This window comes from Onychostruthus taczanowskii, unplaced genomic scaffold, assembly GCF_017590055.1.
Source record: "Onychostruthus taczanowskii isolate IOZ18803 unplaced genomic scaffold, ASM1759005v1 scaffold149, whole genome shotgun sequence".
NCBI lineage: Eukaryota > Metazoa > Chordata > Aves > Passeriformes > Passeridae > Onychostruthus > Onychostruthus taczanowskii.
The window spans coordinates 303522-328033 of record NW_024498674.1 but is presented as its reverse complement, the minus strand read 5'-3'; the positions used below and the strand labels follow the sequence as shown (position 1 = coordinate 328033).

Sequence of the window (24512 nt, the reverse complement as noted above, 5' to 3'; positions counted from 1 at the left end):
ATGTAATAAATCAAACTTGTAATTCAATCCTGATTTACATTTTTTAGTTTGCACTAAGTCCCCAGTATTCTTGAAGTACACTTATTTGTTTTGCTAACAAGCACATCTGTAACAGAGTCACCACGAATCCAACACAGCCCTCCTTGCTGTGGGGATGTACCTCTGGTTTCAACATACGTACCTGCCACCCTTCAGAGCCTCCTGCACACCCCAGAGCTGGGAAGCCGTCAGAAAAACGTCCTTTCTGGAAAGAGGTAAGAAACAGGCTTTGACATGAGTACCACATAATCCTGAAAGGCAAGTTTTCATATGGGAATTAAAATAAATCCTCCCCCAGAGTTTGGCTTTTGTTTTCCAGATTTCCAAGGCAGAACATTCCTGACAAAAAACAGAACTGCTACATTTGCATCCAGTGAGCCAAGATCCTGATGTTGCACTTAACACCAACAAAATATTAAGCAGACCTGATAAAAAGCAGACACATCAGCCCTTTTAAAACTCAATTTGTATCTCCTATCCCAAGCTGGCTGGTATCTACCCAGCACAAAATTACTCAGTACTTGCACTGCAGTAGCAATTACTGATACCAGTAAAAGTCTGGGGCCCCTCACATGCTGGTATGGGATGTACTAGAGAGAGGTTAGACACCAGGCAGCCTCACAAACAACTACCTTTACAAAATTTATATGAATTGGTTCCAACACCTTCCTCCATTATTAAAAAACTGCATTATGCACCAGCTTAGGAAAGAGGCTCTGGATATTGACAACGATACCCAGAATACTCGTATTTATTTTGCTGTAATCACAGGTCAACAGTGGGCCACTCTGAAGCAATCACAACAAAGCACTTATCCCAAGATTTTTCTACATAACATGTTTCCAATATGCAGACTCATAACATTGTTACATCAGACTGTATTTAGCATATGTATTTCCTGATCTTCAAAAAACCATTTTTAGAAGGCTGAGCCATGTGAAGGGATAGTGTTTTTCAAATGCAAGTCACTGACGGTCTGACGTAGATTTCACTATAGTCAATAGTAAAGGGATTCCCAAAGATGCAAGTGGTAAGATGGTGCACCTGACAAAAAATCTCCATTGCACTTATCAAGGCTTAATTCTTGTCCCAGAAGATTATAATGGCTCAGAAGACAGATGCCTCAAATGGAACAGGCTAGAGAAAATGATAAGAAGCAGCTCAGTACTGCAGGTCTGTCTCTAAGGGAGTGCCTATACATGGTCTTTTCCAGAGATCTTCAACAGTGCACGTTTTGTGGCTACCAGTATAGTAAAAGGCATCAAACAGCTACATCAAGCACACTTTCGCTTACAAAATAATATTTTCAGTATATTTTGGGCTATAGAAAGGGGGCAAGGTAGTCTGATTCTCCCCACAACCATTTTTGAACAAGATACCCCATGAAAATCCGTTACACCCATCCATGTTATTAACAGCCTGCTACTAAAGAGTAGCCGAATGTAACTGATTTACTTCTGATTAAAAAAAAAAAAAAAACCTCATCCACCTTTCATTCTGTTGAAAACAAACTAGAGCGGGCAAGCTGTAAATCATCTGATCAGTTATGAAGCTCTCCACAAACCAACTTACACCAGATCACCTCTATGGCTTTAACTACTCAGTACTGAAGTGAATAGGTAAAATTTACCCAAAAATCCTGCTTGCCACAAGAGGCTATCAATCAACATAGCCACTATCGCTACTGGAGTTTTCAGATCCAAGTAGGCCTCCTTACAGCTTATGCTCCCAGAGCAAAGTATAATAATCTATTTTAGCTTCAGGTACCTTAAGGGAAAATTCTCTTTTGCCTCTCTTGAGAAAGCTTCCAGCAGCCTACAGCTTGTACAAGCACTTTCACTTAACAAAGCACTTGCATCTAAATGAATAGCTGGAGTAGGTGTGAAACTCCTCTGAAAAGCCTAGCAGCAAATCAGCTGACCTGTATACTTTCCTGGCTTACTTTAAACAGCCCGACATGGAGGTTTTCAAGTCTCGGCAAATAGCTCCAAGGCTTCTGAACTATGATCTGAGGTCACTGAGGATTGAAAGACAGGTGGCAGCTGGCTGGAGGACAGGCCACCTCTCAGACAGCTTCTGGATCTCCACGGAGATGGTAAGAAGCAGATGAGCTGCTAGGCCTTCCAAGCTGAGGCACCTCAGCTCAGGAACTCTGCTCCTATGAGCAGTCCATCCCTCCTCAGTGCGGTCCTTGGGAAGGGGCCAGTAACCAATCAGTGTTTCCAGCAGAGAAATCCACAGGCATGGGGATGGGTGTGAGGGTGGCTGGGCTAAGGTGAAGGGTGGTTTGCAAGTAGGGGCTCATTCTTCTCCCTTGGTCACACTGCCACTGCTACACACAAGAAACTACTCCCTGCTTGCCAGAAGCTATGACATAATTAAGCCCTTTAATCCAACTCAGATTTGAGCATGAAATTAAACATCCATGTGAGCACTGCAGGTTGGCAGACATCCTTCAGGTGCTCTTGTTCAACCCAAACCTCACGGGTGATCCTTTACAGCAGATACTGCAGAAGATCCTTAACAAACCTTATGCGCTGTCAGGTTTTAGGAGTACTTAAGTCTAAACTTATGAGAGAGAAAGAGAAAAAAAACCAAAAAAACAAAAAAAACCACCACTCTCTAAACTTTTCTTCTGGCAATGATTACTTAAGCTTGGGGAGAAAAACTACACCACGAATAGCTCATTATTTTGACAACTGTGACTAAGTCTTCAAAGATTAAAGAAAACACCTACTGGATTATAAATGAAAGACAGCCTGGAATACATTATGTAGAATAAAGGGATAGTCACCTTAACGAAATTTTTCATAAAAGATCCACAATCTTTCATATTATGTGTGTTTGCATACACTTTATTTATTTGAAGGGCTTCTAATCTGTCTAATTCCAAACCACATTAACGTATTACAAGGTACTTCCGGCTGTCACATCCTACTTTCCTTAAAAAAAAAAAAAAGAATTAAAATCCAAAAACAACTACCATGTACTACTTTTCCTCCTGCACATCAATTACCATCCACATCAGCAGCATTTCTTTCATTTTCTATTCAAGCACATGCCTGCTGTAACCAGGTCCTTGTGATCCTAAATGAAGAGAAAAAGAAAGAAAACCCAAGAAAACTAGCTTATAAACAAATTTCCTTTACCTGGAAGTCTCTTTGGGAGCCCACAGGGGCAAATTTTATGTTTGGGAACATTTTTTTTCTATAGCACTATACACCAACCTTACTGAAATACCATTTCCAGATAAATACCTTGATAATCACAACTAGAGCTATATTTGCTACCTCTATTTCAAGTCAGCCACAGCTTATGCATACTGGCTTTCTTAGAAAAACTATTTTAAAAGCTTACATGGAAGCCACAATAAAGTCAACATACAGTTATGAGTAAGACTGCACAGACAGCTGCTCACAGACATTGTCTGTGACTAAGAACTTTCCCGTTAATGTGTGGTTTTAGAGTTTTGAATTACATGAAAAGGTAGGCTAGACTACAAACTTCAAGAACAGTGCATATTATCGTCCTATATTTAAATAATTGATCTGAAACACTAAAATAACTGCTGCTAACACTGCCCCCACCCACTGTGGATGGGGCTGGTGATTATACCCGCACCACCTGTTCAAGACGCTGGGGGTAAAAAATCAAGTAAAAAACGTGCTGCAATACTTGGAGTGCAAAGCTGAAATTTTTTCTTCCCCTTTCCTGCCCGCAAAGTTTACTTTCCATTAAAAAAATCTTAATTTCACAGACCCATTTACTTCCTTACTCACCCCTCTACTTTTCCTAAACATTGTAGGAAAAATAAGTACTTGAGCTTTGACCTGAAGCAGAAGCCCATGCTAAACCTTGTTCTGAAACAGTGAAGTGAAAAAAGCCCTGTTAGATCTCAAAAAGACACCTCTATCTCACCCAAACTCTGCTGGGATCCTCAGTTTTAATTCCTGTCACCTCAGCACTCCTCAGATCTCACAACATCTCTCAAAACAGTCAAGAAAAATATAGAGACTAAACTGGTGGCAGAGAGCTACAAATGCCTCCTGCATCCCAATAACAAAATAAGAATATCAAGGCTGGGTCAGCTACTGCCATGGTAAGAGTTTCTCCATTTTTAAGCATATTGAGAGAATCTGTAGTTAAGCAACTTAACTTTCATGAAAGTGAATGGGAGCTTTCATGATAGTATCTATGCACCCCAACCCTTCTTCAGGAAAGGATCTGAGTGGGTTTCACAATTTCAGCTTTCCTCCTGTTACAATACTGTACAAATTACTGTAAAGTTACAATACTGTACAAATATCAACACAAGAGTATTTTAATAAAAAGCATGGTAATGGTTCTGAGGAAAATTCCAGTAAAGGCAAAGAACAACAACACAATTGTGTGAGACCAACAGCCACAGCACATGAGAGAAGAAACAAGGATGCAAAAATGCATTAAAAAAGTAACAAGTACAAGAACTTCGGCTTGAGATTAATCTTTTTAAGGCACCACTTCAGGGATATGTAAAATCCTTATATATTCAAACAGCCTTGCCTCAGGGAAGAAAAAAGTTCAGAAGGAACACTACAATATTCAATACACAAACAGTCTGCAGAGCAGAGATCACTGTGACCACCTCCACAATCAACAATTTTTCTACTTCAACAAGATTAATATAAAGGAGACAATTACTACTCCTCTTGTCATAAAATCTCATGTAATCCATGTCCTCCTTCTCCTTCTATCAGGAAAGGAGCAATCTGGGAAATTATTTGCTGGTTAAAAAACCTGAACAACAAGAGCAGCAGATAAGCCTCTAAATCTTATTCTTTATTATTCAATTAAAAGTAACAGAAAATAGAAATCTAAATTCTGCCTGCATTTTTCATTGTTGTTCTTTATAAGATGTTCTTTAAGGTTCCTAAAGGAAAATCAACAGCTAAAACCCCCGCAAAGACCCACAAAAACATGTGTCTTACCCAACACACTATCAGATGCCAATTATGGGGAAGCATCTTCTAATATTAATGAGATAAGATATCTGTTTCCATATCCATTCTGACAACATGCCAACCCAGGAAAGCTAAAACTAAGATCAACATCTGTATTATACCACCTGCTTTCTTAAGCAAATAAATTTTGTCACTTTCAGAGAACTTTTGTTCCTTTTCAACTATGTAATACTACAGTATTTCCTGGTTTTACTCTTCTGGATTGTTTACAGAAACTGCATTAGCAGTGTTGACCTGCTGACAGGTCATAGTCCGAATATCTTTAACAGTTATCTAAACATAGATTACAAGATACCTAGATTTCACAGTTTCATATTTAGTGTTTTTCAATGCTATCTTGGTATTTTTCTCTCTTGCCTTGAGAAACACACGACTCCGTCCCAAAAAAAAAATCAAAAAACCACGAAACACACCCACCCCCCCCAAAAAATCCCAAACAAAAAACAAACAAAAAAAGCCCCACAAAAACAAACCAACCCCCCCCCCCAAAAAAAACAAAGCCAAAACCCACATGACATGAAGACTCTTTCACATTTTCTAGAAATTAATATTTTACTATCTTGATAGTCCACAAAAACATAGTTGTTCATTATCAGTTTCTAGTTTTTCAGCCTTTCAAGCCAGTTTTTAACAAAATATGCCAGTTACTGACAGGTTCCAGATTCTGAAGTTTCTTGACTCTCAGGGGAGGTAAATACAACTGCTACCTTTTTGACACAGCAGCAGTTTTCACTACCAAAATCTCTCTAAGCCAGTTTGCCCACTGAGAATACTCAACCTGTTAGGCTGTACATATTCCTACACACTGTCAACACCACGAGCTGCTCAGGGACACTAAGCAAAACCAGCTTTAAACTAGTTTTAAAAGCACATTCAAAACACTGCCTTCCTTTTTCTTTTTAATTCCCCAAAGTTATTTGGCATTAAATGCAACAGAAGGAAAAAGAGGAGGAATTTTCACCTCAACACATTAAATTACAAACCAGTACTTCTTCAACTGCGCAGCAAAACATTTTGCACCCTAAAGAGAAGCCTGGCAAGAGGTTACCTGTCAGTCCTGAGAAAATGCTTCTGTGCTGGATGAAACAGGCAACTTCAGCTCAAGGAGCCAGAGTCAGCTCTCTGGTTGTGTAAGACCTAGCACAGCCTCCCCGAGGGAGTTGCAGAAGGTTGCTGAAGTAGGGAATTTGAACCAAGTTATTCAAAACAGTGGAGAAGTAACAAAAACAAAACTTAACTGTCTTTGGCTATATAAAGATCAGAAATTGAACCTTGCAGCGTTATCTACTATTAAAAAAATCCCAATTAAAATTCACAGCTGGAATGCACCCATTTTTTGTAAAACCAAAACAGAACTGTTTGTGTCCAAAAAGACCCTAAAAAGCTATAAAAAGTGACTTCCTCAAGCATTACAAGTCATGCAAGGACACCTCTGACATAAGAGCAGGTGAAATTTGTTCTAGTTCTGAGTATGTTTATCTTACTATCATGCATCATACCTGCTTTATCACACATGCCACTTCGAAACTATCTTCCTCTCATGTTCAATTACACAAATCATAACGAGAATGTCACGAGAACTGGTTAGGACAACACTTCATAGCATGACAAAAACATGCCCGTTCAACATAGCAAGACAACCTGAATGGACCACAAAGGAATTCATACATTCTTGAATCCATCTGAATCACATTCCCACTTACATTTGGGATGAAAAACTACAACAAAATGCCACAAACAGGTCTGTGATTTTGAGTTCTCAGTTTTGGATGCAGAGAGGGGATGGAAGCATCACCACTCCCAGGTGCTTTACCTGTCCCTCCACAGAGTTGCTTCTGCTGCCAACCACACAAATCCAGCTTTGTATTTGACATGAATCATGCTGCCTGAACAGTAAAATCCAAGCAATTTTCCGCCATCTGGCATTATACACGTTGAAGTTGGTGCAGTAAAGCCCTCTTTCAAAATGCTTTTTCCTCAATTAATTGTATTTCTATGGCATTTAGCTGAAGAGTCACCATCAAATGCTGTCAATTTTCTTTCCAAAGCTCCAAGCTGAAACCAGTGTCTCTATGTATGTGCTGTTTGTTTGGGAAGCTGCTTTTTCAGCAGCAACTTTCACCACTTGGATTTCTGTATGACAGAAGACAGGGATATTAAGACTTACACAGAACTTCAATTCCTTTTTTCCTGTCATCCATTCATTCAATAAAGTCATATATGGAATCTTCTCAAATCAAACACAGTCCTGGCTTCTAAACTTATTTCCACTGAAAACCAAAACAACATACCATAAAATTGATCGTTTTCCTGCAGGTGTGCTTACCGTTGCATTAATGAAAATAACAAAAACAATCTTATTTTTTCTTTCCATACCCATTCTCTGATACCTGACTTTCAGACAACAAATGTGAAGCTCTATTTTCAGATACAACAGCAACAGCATAAAGAAGCAATGCAGTTTGTCAAGTTTCATTGCGCTGACACAAGTAGAGTCTGACATTCTCAGCCCTCACACCTGGTCTACCACCAGGTAAAAATTTTTTTCCTCTTTCTCCTGCAGTATTCCACTTGCAGGATGAGATAATTCACTCTTGTTAAAACAGTACATTCTAGATTCTAGACACCAGCTGATAAATTACATGAGCATCTGGGTTTTAAGACACTCATCATAAATGTAGCAATGTGCCAGGGTGAAGGGCTTAAAACAATCATTCCCTGGGTCCCTGAAATGCGGCTGGGAAAAACAAGCAAGATCACTGCTCTTGCTCTGCACAGTGGCAAAGCATCCAGCCTGCTTACTTAAGCCATCCTGCCTCTGGCCGCTTCTGTGTCCTCTGGTCTCCATTCATAACTCCCCATCCACACCTACACCAGTGTGCAACTGATCAGGGAGGTCAACTGATCAACTTCCACAGGCTAAAAATTTGCTTTGGGGAGGGGCTGAATCAACGGAGTTTAAATCCACACACAGTGTCCCTTTCAGTGGCCATGACAGCTTGTGGCAGATTGAAATACAAGTGCAACACTATGGGAAACGTAAGTCTGGGCCTTCCTTGGGCAGGGGTTAAAAATGGGAGTGTCAAGTGTTAAGACTCACTCCAAGTCCTCCTTGCCTCATCTCAGGGCCAAACTAAGAAAAAGTGAGGAAGAGATGAGAGATCTTGGTCCATGAAAGAAAACCCTGAAGGTCTGAGGGTTGTATATGACTAGACCTGTGACAGACATCTCTAAAGCTGTATAGCACCCATGAGGTACGGAGTTTTCTGCAGGACTGCCTGTGAAAAAGATGTTGAAAAGACAGAAGTCCACCCAAGGGTAACACCACTTCCCAAACAGTAAACACTGCTCTTCTGCTGCAACATCATTATGAGAACAGCTTCCTTTATTCTGCCAGTGACAAGCAACTACAATTCCTTCTCATCAGCTTAAACCCTTGCCACAAGCGTGTTACGATTACACTTGCTAGCATATTCAAGAAATCCCACTGTCCCTAAGGACTGGCAAAGATCACATCCCACGGCACAACTACATGTCCCAGCCAACCTCACTCAAAACACGACACATGACATCTAAGGTCAAAATTCAGAATTCACCACACACTGAAAGGGTCATTTTAAACAGCTGAGATCATCTCCAACAGCAAAATGCACCTCATGTTTTCTTACCAAGCAAGAAACAGTAAAATAGCCTAGAAATCTAAGAAATCATCATCTCACTCTAACAGATGTAGCTAATGCAAACAGCATCAGTGGCAAGCATTTTAAAAGGTTTGGGATTTTGCTGTGTTTAAGATCTGGCTATTACCCTTTTTTACTGTGTTAAAAACTCTACATCAACCCTCTCAATTTTTATGCTGAAAAGTAACAGAAACATACTTCTGAAATACGCTGCTAGTGCTTTCCACAGACAGCACAGACATAGATTTTACAAATCATCCTTAGATTACCACTGCTCACTAATAACCTTTGCTGGTTTTTAAACTATGTACAGCCAGGGAATCTGCACTCTTCTATAAGAGGTACAAAGAAATTACAGATACCAGCAAATACAAAAATGTTTGCACAGAACAGAACTTGTTAAACATAAGCAGAACTCAGTCAGCAACAACTCAGCAATGACTGACTCAGGAGTTTGGAAAAAAAACCAAAACCCAAAACCCTCTGACTTTGGGATATCTTCCGCAAATGCAGTGATTAATCATGTGCAGTCACATATACTCTGTGGGGTTATACAGCATTGATCATAACTGTTCCTGCCTCAATACAACCCTTGTGCTGATATTAACAATGCAAAGGTCATTTTGACCTGTACCTAGTAACTGGGTATTGGTTTCTGCCCATATCACTGCTTTTCATACATCCAAAAACACAGGTGCAGATCTTTCAGTACAAGTGCTTCAGGTTTCACATCAAATTATGCGTGAGCATGTCAGGAACAGGATTAATAGAAGCTTTGCTCGCAGAACATTCTCATGAGCATTACTGGGATTTTAACTCCTGCAAAGCCTAAAATGAGCTTTTTCTTATGCCAAATGAAATGCTGCAGAGAAAGTCATTATAACACTCGATAATTAACTTGGAAAACCTTGTTTGCACTACACCAAAAGATAGGAGATATGCACACCACAGAGGTTCTGCCTCAAACTTCGTTGATAAAACAGAAAATTACTTCAAGTTTCTAGCTGTTGAAAGCTAAATTTGAGGGGTTTTAATATTACAGAAAAGCAGAACTGGAAAATTACACAAAGGCATTAGAGGCAAGATGAGATTTATGTGCTTCCTACAAGGTTTAGGGCTTAGCAGAGAAACAAAGCTTTCCTTGGCAATGCTGACCTCCAAATGCCACAGCAACGACCCTTCATGTCTTATCTCAAACTAGAGATTCCCACCCCGGAACACTTACAGCTTTCACATTTCAAATGTCAGAGTTGAAAAATTAGGTTAAGCTGAGCCAAATGTAAAAGTTAATCCCAAACAAGAGAGATATGTCAGAGAATTCAGTGGCAACTAACGCTACTTGTGAAGCAGATTCTGCAGAAGTGTTCAAGCTATTAGCTGCTTCCCTGTATCCCTTTGTAAGTTTCTGAGGTCATCAGATACTGTAAAACATGCAAAGAAGAACATCCTTAAGACTGCTATATCCCCTTTCCTTGGTGCACAACCCAGAACAAGCAGAGACAGGACTCAAGAGGACACCTTCAGTGTCTGTATTCCAAGCGTCATTCTACAGCACAAAATACCCCTCCCTTCTAAAGCAGGCTTAATAAAGCAAGAAACTAACAAAAGCCCCCATACAGCTTATAAAATAAATGGGCCCTTTCTACAAAGCAAAGCAAGTATTATCCTTCTACATTAATTCAAATAAATTAAACTTTAAAGGTTTAAGTTCTTTATTGTATTAATTTTGTTGCAATAATTTTCTAAATTTAAATTTCAATTGCTATGGAGCTTATCTGCTAAAAATCTGGTGGTATGTTTTGGTTTTTATTTTTGTTTGATAAAGGCAAACTTAAAACAATAAAAAAATGAATGACTCTTACTAAAGCATTCTTTTGCTTCTCACTGTCCCTTGATAATTTCCCCAATTTTCTCTAATAAGAATATTAGCTTTAAACTATTGCAGAGTTTATGCCAAAAAAAGAACCCCAGAACAACGTCCCATTATTAAAATGTGAACCCAGCAATGTTACTTATTTGCAGAGCAACTTCTGATATACAGTTTTCTTTCCAGCAAATTATTATCTAAACTTCTTTGAATCCACTAATGAAAAAAAAACCCCACTAATCTTCAAGTTTCCTATAGGATGTGCAGACTTGCACTGAGAATTTAAATCTACTAACAATCAGCTTGCTTTTCTTAAGTAGCTTTTGCAGATCTATTAGAAGTCATCCAAGGTAACCATGAGTATACACACTACAAACTGAAATCAGTACTCGAGATTAACATCCATGTATTAGCTGCTTTGCTACCACTCCTCTACAATTTTAAGATAGTAACAAAAATAATGAGATCTGTCATTCTAAGAATCCTATCTCCTGCTGGACTGTTTGCCAGCAAGCTTCATTTAAGCTCCCTTATTCTTACAGGCTGCAGACATATTTCTGCTTGGCAAAACACCGTCTTTAACAACCGATATGTTGTTCAGTGACACATAAGAAACTGAACTACCATTTGCATGCAATGTTGCTCACCAGCAAGGTCAGCGAACTGCACACCTTGAGGCACAACACAAGCTGCTTCTTACTGATAACAAAACTTCCCTGATTGCTCTCTGAGAAAGTCTGAAACTAGTAATCACTCTGCAGAAAAAATATAGGTACCAGAGTATCTATGCTCAAACAGCTTCTCTATCTTTCTAACACAATGGGCATTGTGCACTTTATCATTAGCTCTTTTAAGCCATGGCACTTCAAAAGTATCTGAATAAGTTAAAGTTTTTTTGAATTCTAACATGGTCTGAAAGGCTGGTGGCATATCCAGTACTTAAGTGACAGAAAATGGTGATACAACTTCACAACAGTTGACCCCTCCCTCAAAACTGCAAGCAAAGCACTTCTCATGCTGTGTTGCCTCAGTTCATGCTAAATGGCATCACCCCTCAGCAGGAGAAAAAGCCATTGCTTACTTACCATTGTCAAAATGATGCAAAAAATTTTAACTGTTAACATTTGAAAGTACTGCTCCAAATGAACCTTCACCAAGACAATGACATGCTTTTGACAAGCTAAAGAATTAGGTTTATTTCCTGTATGTTTAATCAGTGATATAAAAGTTTCATCTTGCTGACATTCACCTAAGTTCTCTAAATTACTCATGATGCACAAGGAACCTAAGATGCAACTCCCACTGCTTGTCAGATGATGAAAACTGGTTGCTTCACTCTACCTACGACAGGATTTTTTGCAAGATTTCCTACAGGAGTCCTGCCTGTTTAACAAGAGAGAGGCTTCACTGGACAGTTCCTGAGAATACATGTCCTGAAAACAATTTGGTCAAGTCCTGACCAAGATGAGCTGCTGACTAGCAATCACTCAGACCAGTCCATGGGTGATGAGTCAGTTTTCATCCAAGGGTCAGAACCTGTCAATGGCATCTGTCTTCTCTCCAGTGCTCTGGTACATTTTCCAGCTCTCAGAGACATGCATTATGTTCAAGCTTCTCTGACACATGAGAGTGTAGTTGCCAGTTCTATGTCTGAGAAAGAGTGCAAGAGCCTGAGATCAAGTGCATCACCTCTGAAGGACACAGTAACTGCAAAAACATAAGGTGACCACACGTGGGAAAACAGCTACTGAGCAGAGCACTCCACCAGCCCCAGTGGCACACAGAGGCCGCTGGTGAAAGCCTGGCTCAGGAAGCCTACTGCAATGTCAAAATGGACTCAATGAAAGCCTTTTCTTGGTAGGGCACTTGAACAACAGCTCAAAAAAGTAAGATTTTACTAATCAGAAAGACGTGAAGACTTCAGCAGCCCCAAAAGAAAGAAGGCGAGAAGCTGCCTAGTGAGGATTTTTGTGTGGCTTGTAAAAGTTGCAATTTCAGCAATTCAGTGCAAGTTTGCACTACGTTTAGCTTACACATCTCAATGCTTATGTCACTCGTGAAATAGTTCTCTCCTACTTAGTCACTTCATAAGGCTTCAGGGGCAAAACAAGTTTAATAAGCATTATTTATCTGTCCCTTTAACTGTCTGAGGAGCTGGTAGTACAGCTTGCTTGTGAGCACCTCCCATCACTTTCTACCCTCCTCTGTGAGGATCTCTCAGCCACTCACTACACTCCTTCACAGCTACCTCGACACCTGCCAGAGCTACCTCATTCCAGCAGCCACTCCCTTGCCACCACAGACTCCTCCAACTGCACCGAAGGACCCATGCCTGCCACGGGGATGGTACAACCACACTTTCAGTACACACAAGCTTAGAAAACACCCCTCCAAAATCATGCATATGAATGCAGACAGATTTGAAAAAGTGCCTGCTCCCTCAGGAGCTCGCTATCTGGTCTTCCAGCAGCCAAACCCTGTACCCTAAATAAACCCCTCTCCATGAGCTGGTGATATGCAAGAGGTGCGAGTGCAAGCAAAGACCATGCCAGACCCCCTACTCTCTTCCATGCTGCCAGAAGAAGCACGGGTCAGGTGGACTTCTCTCTCCCACTCCTATACAGGGTCCTGTTTCATACTTTCGACTCCAGGATGATTGATAATTTTTCAGACCAACAAGCATCAAGAAGCACTCTCTCAGACAGCAAAGCACATAGCCTGTTCTTGGGATATCAACAGCACAGATGCATGATTTAAAGGAATAAATGTGCCATCATTTGGATTGCCTGAGACTAAATAATCTGGAGCTGAATGGTATTTTTCAGGTGAAATGCTCATCCAATAAAAATCTGTAGTCCTCCAATCCTTGCCCTCTCATCTTAAAATTGAGACAAATAAGATTACTAGACCTTAAAGTGATCTATTAAAGCAGATAAAGCAAACACTTCAGTGTGTTACTGCAGCACACCAGAAGACTTGAAAAAGTAAAAAGTATTTCTCAAAGGAAGAGGTCTTCATAGCAGCAAAGCTATGGAGGAACATGGAGTTGTTCCTGCTGCTAGCTTGCCAAATTTAAACAGAGATCAGCAAATAAAAATGCTTAGAGAATATAAAATATAGTCAAATCCAATTTCAATAATGTCAATTGTTTGTAGTCCAGAAGATTAAACTCTATTGGATTAGAAAGGATGACATGTCACCTTTAGAAGACAGTCTGTGACAATTATATCCATGAGACTGCAGAAGGCTGATCACCAGCAGAAGAAGGACAAGGCAAGTCCACTGGTCTGAAAGTCAAGTTACCAGTCCACTCTGCAAACAATACTATAGGGACTTGAGGAAGCTAATGTAACAATGAGTCAGATACCTGAAACAGAAACAACCACTGATTAGCAGGATTTGCATTAAGCACTAAAGAGAAGAAGAAGAAGAACAAGAACAGAACAGGCACAGCCTGTTTGGGCAAGTAACATGCCGCACATTACAGTGGAGATTAAATCAAATTTAAAAATCAGACAGCTGTTCAGAAGAAAGCTATCTCAGGGGAATAAGATGAAGATTTTAACCAGGACACTCTACAGTCCCATCATCATAAAGATCTCACTCAGGAGACACAGCATCAGCAGCACAAGAGGTTAGGGAAGGGAGCAAAAGGACATGGAAGAGGCAACTGCAGTTACTCAATTAAGCAGAAGTTGAAGCCATGGCTTAAGGCTGTATCCTTGGACTACTGGCCTTCCTCTCACCCTGCTCCTGGGCCACTTTCTGCGGCATCTCAGAGTAGCGTGAAGCTGTTCACACCTATGAGCTACAGCACTGACAATCAGGTAAAAGTTGCAGGAGTGAATATGGGAATGCCAAATTCATTTTCCTCTGCCACATATTAGGAAAAATCTGGAAACAAAGCAGACTCCAATTAAGAATTACTTACACTCCAGTCTTAGCAGACATCTTATCTTCTTAAAATACAGATCATTATTACATCTCCAGTTCCAAGGAAGTTGAAAATTTACTCGACCAGCAGAGAAAAACACTACCAAGCTAGAAAAAAAAAAAAAGTCTTCAGATGTTGTGTACTATTTGGTCCAAACCAAGGCTGACCAGACACAAGAGGCATCTGATCTGCAAAATGTCTGCAGACATCCTTTCCTTTGCTTCTGCTTATAAAGGGTCTGTGGCTCACAGAAGCTAAACAGAGCAAGAGCAAAAGCAGTGAATTTCCATCGGTTGAAAGATTAAACCTAGACTGCAAAGCGGCAATCTTTTCTGCCTTTATGAGGAAAAGGCCATAGTTAGAACAAGCTGAGTGAATTTAGTGAAATCATAACCACACTAAGCCATTCATCTCTGTGCAGAACATCCCAGGCTTAACATTTCACTACCTGAATGGGTAGAAACATTTGCTCACATAAGCTGGTTAAATGTGATTCAGCCCAGATGTCTGAATGGCTTAGCAGTCTTTGTTTGCAAAACATCAATAAAGAATGACAGACACAAATATAGGACTGAGTGCAAGTCCAGAGGACGTGCAAGGCCTGGCGTTCAACCAGACTACTTTTCATAGCATATATTGCTAACACTCAGTGATGTACCAGAAATATGGTTATAAAACATTCAGTTCTTGTTCAAATGGAAGGTGAAAATGGGTGCAATCTAGAATCTAGAACACCTGTCCACTAGGGTGCCCACAACCTGACGAAGCAGTGCTGCACCTGTCAGCAACAAAGAGGCGGAGAGGAAAGAAGTGTAGTAAGAAAAATCCTGCAAATCTTGGCGAATACCTGATACACCATGGGGCAGGGGTGAACTGCCCCACTTACAGCCACGACTGTTTTCATAAACATGAACCAGCGTAAGTCCAAAAGCTTTGTCTTATGGACAATGTCAGGCGTGAGACAGCTAGGGCCAGAACTGCATTTACAGTGGATCTGCTCAGATACTTCTATCACAACAGAAGTCTGTCCAGCTCTCTTATTACCACATACAGTTCTGGAAAACACACAGGTAAAAGACAGCATTCTAAAATAAGGTATCATAGACATACAAAGCTTAACAAGAGAATCCACGGTGCAAATAACACAGGGAGAAACTTCAAACAAGGCCAGTAATGTGCCAGTAATTCATCCTCCAAAATTCAAGGTCATTTTCTGCTCTCATGTGGAATGCATTGATTCTAATTAAGCACAAAATTTCCTCCAGCAATATGATGTCTGGCTCAGCCAGTTTCCACGATGCATGTGTACATTACGAACTTATCCTTAAAAAAGCAACTGACTAAAAACTATGGTCTTGATCTATTATGCAAATACGTGTTAACATTCGCAACAAACTTCCACACAACTGCTACGCTCAGTTATTTGGTTCATTATGGTGGAAAAAACTGGTACACAAGCACCTTGATAAATAAAGGCATTCCCCTGACTCAATCATAAAAAACAAATTAATCCCAATACTACTGTCCCAGATTATCTGCTAGAGGCATTTTAACAGAGCTGAAACCAACAAAGAAGCTTGTTTACAGCCCTTGTTTTATATTCCCCAGAATATACCATATACCAACAGACAAACCTTAACACTCAAGTTCAGACCTACCAGCAGCAGACACACCAGTCCTCCTCCACTACTAAAGCTAACATCTAATTTGTAATGAAGAGGCATTTCACAGGCAAAAGAATGGATATGCTGCAATCAATACCAATAAAGTCAGCATTATAGCAGGACACTGTCTTCCCAGATACCAGGTTCACTGCCTTCAAATTTAATTTTAAAGACAACAAATTAAAGGAAACACTCAACTCTGAAAGGACCTAACACCCCTCCAAATTCTCCTCCTTAAGCTATCTTTGAAGCTCAACAGACATTCTACTTGTAGGAGGACATTTAAATATTGTGACTTGAGAGTATTTGCCTTTACCCAAACTTTACAAGTTCTTTTTTAACACTGGAGCTAGAAGGATCAGGAGAGAATTGAGCATCAAGTACCTAACTGCAGCTTAGGTACAAGCAAAGCAAGAATTCACAGTGTACACACAAAACTATGATCAACACAAGAACACTGAAACCCTGAGTAACCATGGTCTTGACACAGTTCTGCCAGAAGCTTTTTATATTCTAAAAGAAGAAAATTACCTTTCTGGTATCACTCTGCTTCAAAATCCACTTATAACTCCATTTTGTTACATTTAGTTATAAATGTATTTTTCCACTGTGCTCTTCAGAAAGGAAGCACAAAAAGAGTAAAACAAAGGATTTTGTGGCAAAGAACAGAATTTTGGGGTCAAGGAACAAAAAATCAACTAGCAGAGAAACACACACAGAAAGTTTTCCAATGAAACGTTTGGTCCTTTGTTCTAATTCATACCTATCATTTCACACCACTCTCCTGCATGTATATTTTGAAGGTACATGGACCAATTTTTTTTACACAGAGTTGTACAAATACTCTATCTGCCACACACTTAGGACTGCAAAGTATAAGTAGTTGCTCTAGCCAATTTTGTTCCAAAAGCAGCAACTGCTTTCCTTGCCTAAAAAGAATTTAATGAAGCCATCTGCTCACAGTTCAGTCCATGTTAAAAAACATTCTGCACTCTTTATACTCTCTTTTACAGTTCAAAGTCTGGCTAGCATGCCAAGGCTACAACCTTTGCAAAAAGCATACAAAAATTCTTGAAAATATTTTGTTCATATTTATATTAAAATACTTCAGTATCTGCATATATCATATGCAGATAGCACATTACTGACAACATTTGTGGCAATACTTGTATTTTGAAGAAAGGCAACAGACTAGTAAATTTGAATTCAAATTGAATCTTGGAATGCTTGTTTTTAAATATTTGAATGGATTATTTGGTAATGTAAACAACATCCAATCGAGGAAGCTAAGTGATGGACAATTTTAAAATACCTCAGTGTTACAGACTCATATAAGCACAGCCACGAAATTAGGAACTTCTGTTCATTTAAATTCTATCCAATGCTTGTGTAAAACAGCTATCAGGAAATAAAGATTTAAAACAACTGCTGCAGGTGCCGCAGGCAAAGTGCCATGTTTAATTGCCATTCACACCTGTGACAGCTGGTTTCAGCTGTCAGGATGCTGCCTATCCATGTGGGATGTACAGGACAAGAGTACTGGAAGTGGCATAACCAGGCAAGAATGAACCTGAGGTCAGTCTCCTATGTGAAGTTACTGCTTTTACACATAGTACAGATACAGAACATACAGTGACTTTTAACACTGCAAACTTAAGAGGCACATTTCTCCAGTTTCCCATCTGTTAGCATCTCTCTGGCAGCAGCTTAAAACATGATTTTTCAAGGAGATATACTGCAGCAAAGGATTAACTTCTGGTGCATCTAGCAGTACAAATAAGAGTAAGTGTGATTTTCCAACTGAAAAATAATCCCATTACCCACTAGTTCAAAATCTATTCACTGTGCATCCAAGAGAACTCTGAAATCAACAGTGCTGCAAATCCATTAGGAAACAGCAAATACATTCATCATGGTACTAAGCACAATGGGACCTTCAATTTTGCCTGGCTCTTCTAGATCACCGTCTAAGGCAGTTAATGGTTATGCCAAATTACAAACAAAACAACATGAGCAAAAAACTAAAAACAAATAAACAAAACAGACAAAAAAAAAACAACCAAAAACCTGTAAATGGCACAATAATAGCACCTTACTTTGTTTGCAAGGAAACAGAGCCTTCAGACACCAAGAGTAGTAGTCTGAATACACCGCATGCATGTTTTGGGTTTCATTGCTTCAACATTGAGACCTTCTAGAAGACTGGCAACAAGAAGGGGAGAGATTTTTCAACTGTTTTTTACCACCATTTGCAAAAAGCATGGCTTCTCTGTGGGATTCACATTTAATTTACTAAGATACACTGCATATCCAAAATTTCAATAATCATCTGGTGCGCCCAGGAAATTTATGGCAGTAGCACAGGACAGGCAAAAATCAGACCAAAGATGCTGTTAAAAAAAAAAAAACCAACAAAAAAACCAAAAAAAACCCACAACAAACCAGCAAAATTCCACACCAAAACCTGTGTGTGAACATTTGTTCTGTTCTCACAGCACTGAATGTCAAAATTTTATGCTCACAGCTCAGAACGTATTGTCAAAGAGCTGCTTCTTCAGAGAGCCAAGCCTGCTGCATGAGGAGAGGAAAAAAAAAAATCTCAATTTACATTTTTTTCTCCCAGATGTCTAATAAAACCAGAATTGCACCTTCCAAATTTGGCCTTTTCATGATCAAACATATAGAGCAAGGAAAGCAAGGCTGTCATTTCGGGGTTTTATACATGGAGAAAAAGAAGTAGAACTGCAATATACTGTAATGATTAAGCAGTATTTTTTTTTTTTAATTCTTCAAAAGCAATTGCATGCCTAGGGTCATAGCCATAGGTAACTCATCTAAAATAACATGTGGCTAACAGAGACGGCAGCCAAAGCCACCGAAGGGCCTCCATAAAGGTCAAAATTAAACTTCTCATACCAAGCCAGTTCTCCTGTTGGAAATAGTGTCATTTCCTCATTTTGCGTGTGTTAAGTGACTGAAGCATAAGATTCGTGAAAATCAAATCAGAAAGCACTAAGACAGTGCCATAAGTGTTGAAAACACACAGTGCCTCCTGTTCTAAGAAGCAAAACCAGTTCACAATTCAAAGGAAAATTATGTAAGTAGGGTGTTTGCCACACTGATTTAAAACACACAAATTTACTTCTCCTCTGCTCTGGCCCGAGAATTTGTGCCATGACAGCAAAATCTTTACTAACTGAATTGCATCACCGTTACCCCCTCTGTGCCATACTGAAGGTGTGTATCTACAGAGGAATGGCAAGATGGGCCTTACTGTGAACAGACCCAAAATGCTGTGCTCATCATCCCTACACACCCCTGGTTTCAGGGCAGAAGACAGGCATCCAAAAACACATCTCATCACTGTGCAAAGGGCAAGCAAAAGATCTTCCCATCAAAGGTGGTATGGGAGTCTGCACTTGGCTGTCAGCAGCTGCTTTGGAAATTACTGCTCAAAAAGCACCATCATTCCAGCTCCTTCTCAGATTCAATGAAAATTCCCAGCATCATCCCCCACTGCACACTGAATCAGCTTAGGCCATATGGAGAGAAGAATGGCATTCCCTACAAATACGGCAAGAGAAAACAGCATTCCCCTAACACCACTTTCTCAACCAGGGATCCTAGCTGAAAGAACTAAGGCAAGGATCCACACTGCCACTTGTTTCAGCACTTCTCACACTGGTCATGTTCTGGAGAATATACTTATGGGATATACAAAATATACTTCTAGAATATTAAAAAAGAAAGTTAAGCAAAAATATTTTTTCAGGTTATTGCTAGAGTCACATCTGCACATATGCCTTTTCTTTCCCCTTGTTGTCTGGTGTCTGATCAGTGTTACTTACCAAGGATTAAACAGAATATAAACTATCAAGTGCTTGAAATTTGCTCCATCGGAAAAGCCCCCAATGTTTGAAGAGTGTAGCAGGCTGAAATGCTGCTGGCACATTCCAGGTTAAGTAAGCAAAAAGGGCCTTTGCATAACATCCACAGATGTTTAATTCAGCTGCCCAGCAAGATGTTCAGGTCCCAGACACACACACACACACACGGAGGGTCCAGATTTCTCTCCCCCCAGGGGCCTGGGGGCTGACCCTGGTCTCCGGGCAGTACAGAGACGAGGGCTAATCAGGGAAATGGCAGGGAGTGGCTCAGTGACACAGGAACAGACATAGGCACAGGGAAAGGAGACAATGGGGTCTAACAGCTTTTTGAGGGAAACTTCTTGTGTTTCCTAAAGAACAGGGAATGCCCCCCGCAGGGTGTCCACAGAAGAGTATCAGGCACAAGATGGAAGGTAATTTGAATAAATATTAGCAATGTTTTAATGGTGATATAGAGATTTGCCAGCAACAAATACAGTCTTCTCTCCATCTTCACCAACCAGGAACAGAATGTCATCACCCAAGGGACAAGAACAGGATCAGGCACACAAGCAGAAAAATTCAGGCTTTATACAACCACTAGACAGACAGTGCTTGAAATGACACTTTAACAGCAGTATATATGTAACATATATGTTAATGCATTGGCGTGAGAGATGGAGAAAGCTACACATGCATAGTTTTTTGCCCCTTGTTCTTACAGACAAATGAAAACACTAGATTTAAAGTTTCAGAAAACTTATGCAGCAGAAAAACTAGGCTAATTGCTTTTATGTAGAGAAATGGAGGTGTGACATCACTTTTCAGCCAGATCAGTTTCTAAATGCAACTCAATATAGAGCCAGACAAGTTTTAGTACTAAAGCAAGGAAACAAGTAAAAGCTCATTTAACTGCATATTTTCAGGAAGATTATTTTCTCTTTCACAGTGCAGAACTACAGTTTTGGAAAGCGTTAAGGTTTTTACTGAAATTCTGCCAACCAGAAAAAACACACTGGAAGCTACCAAACCAGTTGCTGCCATGGAACAAAGCATCTTGAATGTGTTCCTCACAAGTCTGAGTTTCCACTGATCCACCTGTCTCTTCAATTTCTAATTGCATGAGTGTATCTTTTTAATATCTTTTATGTAATTTTCCTTCTGGCAGCTCCACTTAATGAACTGCGATGCAGGCCTCTTCAGCTCACAGCACACACAGGGTTAATGCTCTTGCTAACCAAGGAGAAAACATTGCAGAATACCAACCTATTTTATTTGAAGTCTGTGTTAACTTGTGTTTGAGCTACAGTGAAGATGAGAAGCATATAGAGAGGCTGGACCTCTGAGTCTTTGAAAACTCTGCGCTGATACCAGAGGACTGAATAAGCATACGTGCAAGTGCACAAGATGAGCTTGTCTCACACACACACACAGAAGAGCACTTCCAAAAATCACTGAAACACACAGCCACACAGGATTCTGATCTACAACAGTACCAACAACGTGTCAAAGTTTGTCATGCAGGTGCACTAAAGGGTGGAGGATCTCGAGTTCAGAATAGCAGGACTCAATGCAGATCCCACTACCTTTGCTCTCTTCCCATCCTCGACCTCATTTCAGTCCCTTAAGCAGACAATAACTTGGGCTTCAGCTGCCTCCAAAGCCTCTCTCTACAGCAGTGTATGGAGGATGCCAAGCCCACATTACTCCATTCTCACTGCCAGCCAAAATGTGAGCTGCTCCACGAACATTAAATAAATAAGTCACTGAATTACAGTGGTCCCACAGTCCTCTTCTGTTCCCAAGCTGATGAAAACTAGCAGACTGTGGCAGGGATGTAATGATTTAGCATTATGAGAATATAATGATGCATCACAAATGGTCAGCAGCAGGACCCAAAAATGAACACTGAAGAAGAAGAACAGAAAGGGACAGGTCACCTATGCTGAAGCCTGTTTATTTACTTTTGTCTTCCAACTTCACTGACTGCAGAATGCCAAAAGCCATTTTGAGTGCTGTGAGATAGAGCAGATAAATGCCTGATGACAAGTTCATCAAGTATAATTTGTACCACAAGCTGATTTCACTACTTGGATAGGACAAAAAAAGTATGAACAATCACTGTTAGCATGTTTAAAATTTACTTGTCTTATGTTGAAGACTGAATATGTACCATAGAGATCGCTTAGAAAATCAAGACAATGGGTATGGCAAATACAAACCAACTGCATTTACAGTTTTAACACAAACTCTCACAGCCCTCAGCCTGATGCAATGTCAGACAGCAAAGGCTGCAAGAAAAAAATCCATCTGAAAGACACACTTCTGTGTAGAAATCATATGAAGTAAACTAATTTGAAATACACTGATGTTTAACCAGATTCTGCCCTCTCACCCTATCAAAGTTAGAGTGGTACTCGCATCTGAAGAATCTAAAAGCACTGCTAGAGAAGCAGGTAGTGGAGTGAGTAATTAATGGCTACCCCCCTTCAGATCAGTGAACAGTGACAGACTGATCATGACACATGGTAGTTATGACAGCTGCAGCAGACAGAAAACGCTTTGTACAAAAGCTGCAATTGGGATAGTTTAGAGCCGCCAAAGAAAAAGTTAACATACAACTAAGACTTTCAGACACAAGCACTTCATTAACTTTTGCTTTTCATGCTATGCACCCTTGAGTAACAGGCATGTGAAACTTTTGTTTTGGAAGGTTTGTCTACCTTACTGTAAATGTAAGGGGCTCCCAAAGAAAGCACAGCAGTTACTAAAATGGTTTAGGTAGGTACTGCCATCTTGTGAAACAGAACCAGGTCTGTGACTAAAGCCCTGCCTAAGCATGATGGCATCCACTTGCCTCACTGTCATAAGAACTGGATGCTAAGGCTGTCAGTCTCAGAAGTAGAGCTTCACAACAGATAAATCCTAATTCACAGCTACTGGCACAAGTCTAACTTTTCTGCCAATCAATGAGTTTTAGATGCTGTAACTCATATACCAGTCTGAAAGGTTTCTGAAGCAGACAACTAAATATTCCTGTAGGTTAGTGTATCACTGAGCAATGGGCCTCCTAGCATGGTTTAAACAAACAAACTGTACTAACAGACTGTCCATTAATTAAAGCTGACGCTTCCTTGCCCATCAGGCAACAGCATTCAGGAGCCATCACATAACGAAACCATTGTTAGTCAGAGTTTTGCATATTCAACTGGAGAACAAAAGTTGACTGTTGTACAGTCAACAAGGACTTGAACTTCTTTCTGTAGGTAGCTCCACTTCTCATCACTCAACAAACACAACAGTGAAAAAAGATTTTGCACTGAAAGAAGAGGAGAAAACTCTTAGCAAAAATAAAACAAGTTTCCCCAAAGTTTCCTCTTACAGTTCTTCACTAAACAGTACGTTTTCAACAGCCAGCAGATTTTAAGTACATCATACTACTTAACTACTGCAATTACCTAGAAGAGACAGTACAAAACCCCTCCCTAAGAAGGACAGTTTATCCTCCTTCCATTCTCCTTGGTCACCACATTTAGTACTCTTTTGAAACTTTTCAAACCTATGAAAAAAATAAAACATTTTGACACCCGAGTATAAGACAAATATCTAAAAAAAGTCAGATAGTAATTTCTTCCAAAACATTTGTGATACAACAGTTATTCTTCAGTAAAAATACGACATAAGAAATTGCAAAACACCATAAGGAAATGGTAAGGAGAAAATTCCTTTCATAAAGGAAGGTAAGAAGGATCTTGAGCTTCTGGTGGTGTTCCATTAATACATATAACACATTTTAAAATAAAAACCAATTGTATCAATGTTGTTTCTAAACTGTGATGCTTGATCAACCACACTAACTACAAGCAGCAATCACAGGTGGCACAATGTGAGGATCAACTGAAAAGAACAGAATAAATACTTTCATTCCAATTTTCATGAGAAGAGAAAAATTATGAAAGAACATACAAAGCTTCAGAAACAAGTAAAGAAAGAAATCCCAGAATAAAATGAAATAAGCTGAGACAACTAAAGGGTCTCTAATGGTAGTGATTTATTCTATCACAGCCTGTTAGTGCCAGGTTATGTAATGAACCCACATGATTTAGGAATTCACATAGGGAGATAATGTTTTTCAATTAGCAAAATGGATCTGAGTTAGCTGATGTCAAGTGCCTGTAAGAGATAATCTCATGAAAATGACAGATGAACACCTTAAACAAAGTCTTAAAATTCACTACTTTTTATGACCTTAAGTTTATGAAGACATGCCTTAATACTATCTTCAAAATCAACCGAAATAAACTAGATATAAGGTGCAATTCTTCCAGCTACCAACATTTCTCATGTTTTTAAATATCTCTGCTTCTGCACTAGGATACAGATGAAACAATCCATGAAGTCGAAACACAAAAGTCAGTAACAGTGCTGTGAATTAGACCAGGTGAAGCCTGTAAGAAGTAAA

General features: G+C 39.7%; 1 protein-coding gene across 8 annotated transcripts in view; it reads right to left on the bottom strand.

Moving 5' to 3' along the window:
* The window catches only part of SEMA4D (semaphorin 4D), a 101489-nt gene that overhangs the window by 45402 nt on the left and 31575 nt on the right, over positions 1-24512 (bottom strand). For 6 of the 8 annotated variants that reach the window (XM_041398440.1, XM_041398442.1, XM_041398445.1 and 3 more), the window contains exon 2: positions 182-244. The exons of the other annotated variants lie outside the window; for them this stretch is intronic. The gene's annotated coding sequence lies outside the window, so the exon portion shown is untranslated. The remainder of the gene's footprint in view (positions 1-181; positions 245-24512) is intronic. 8 annotated transcript variants of the gene reach the window in all.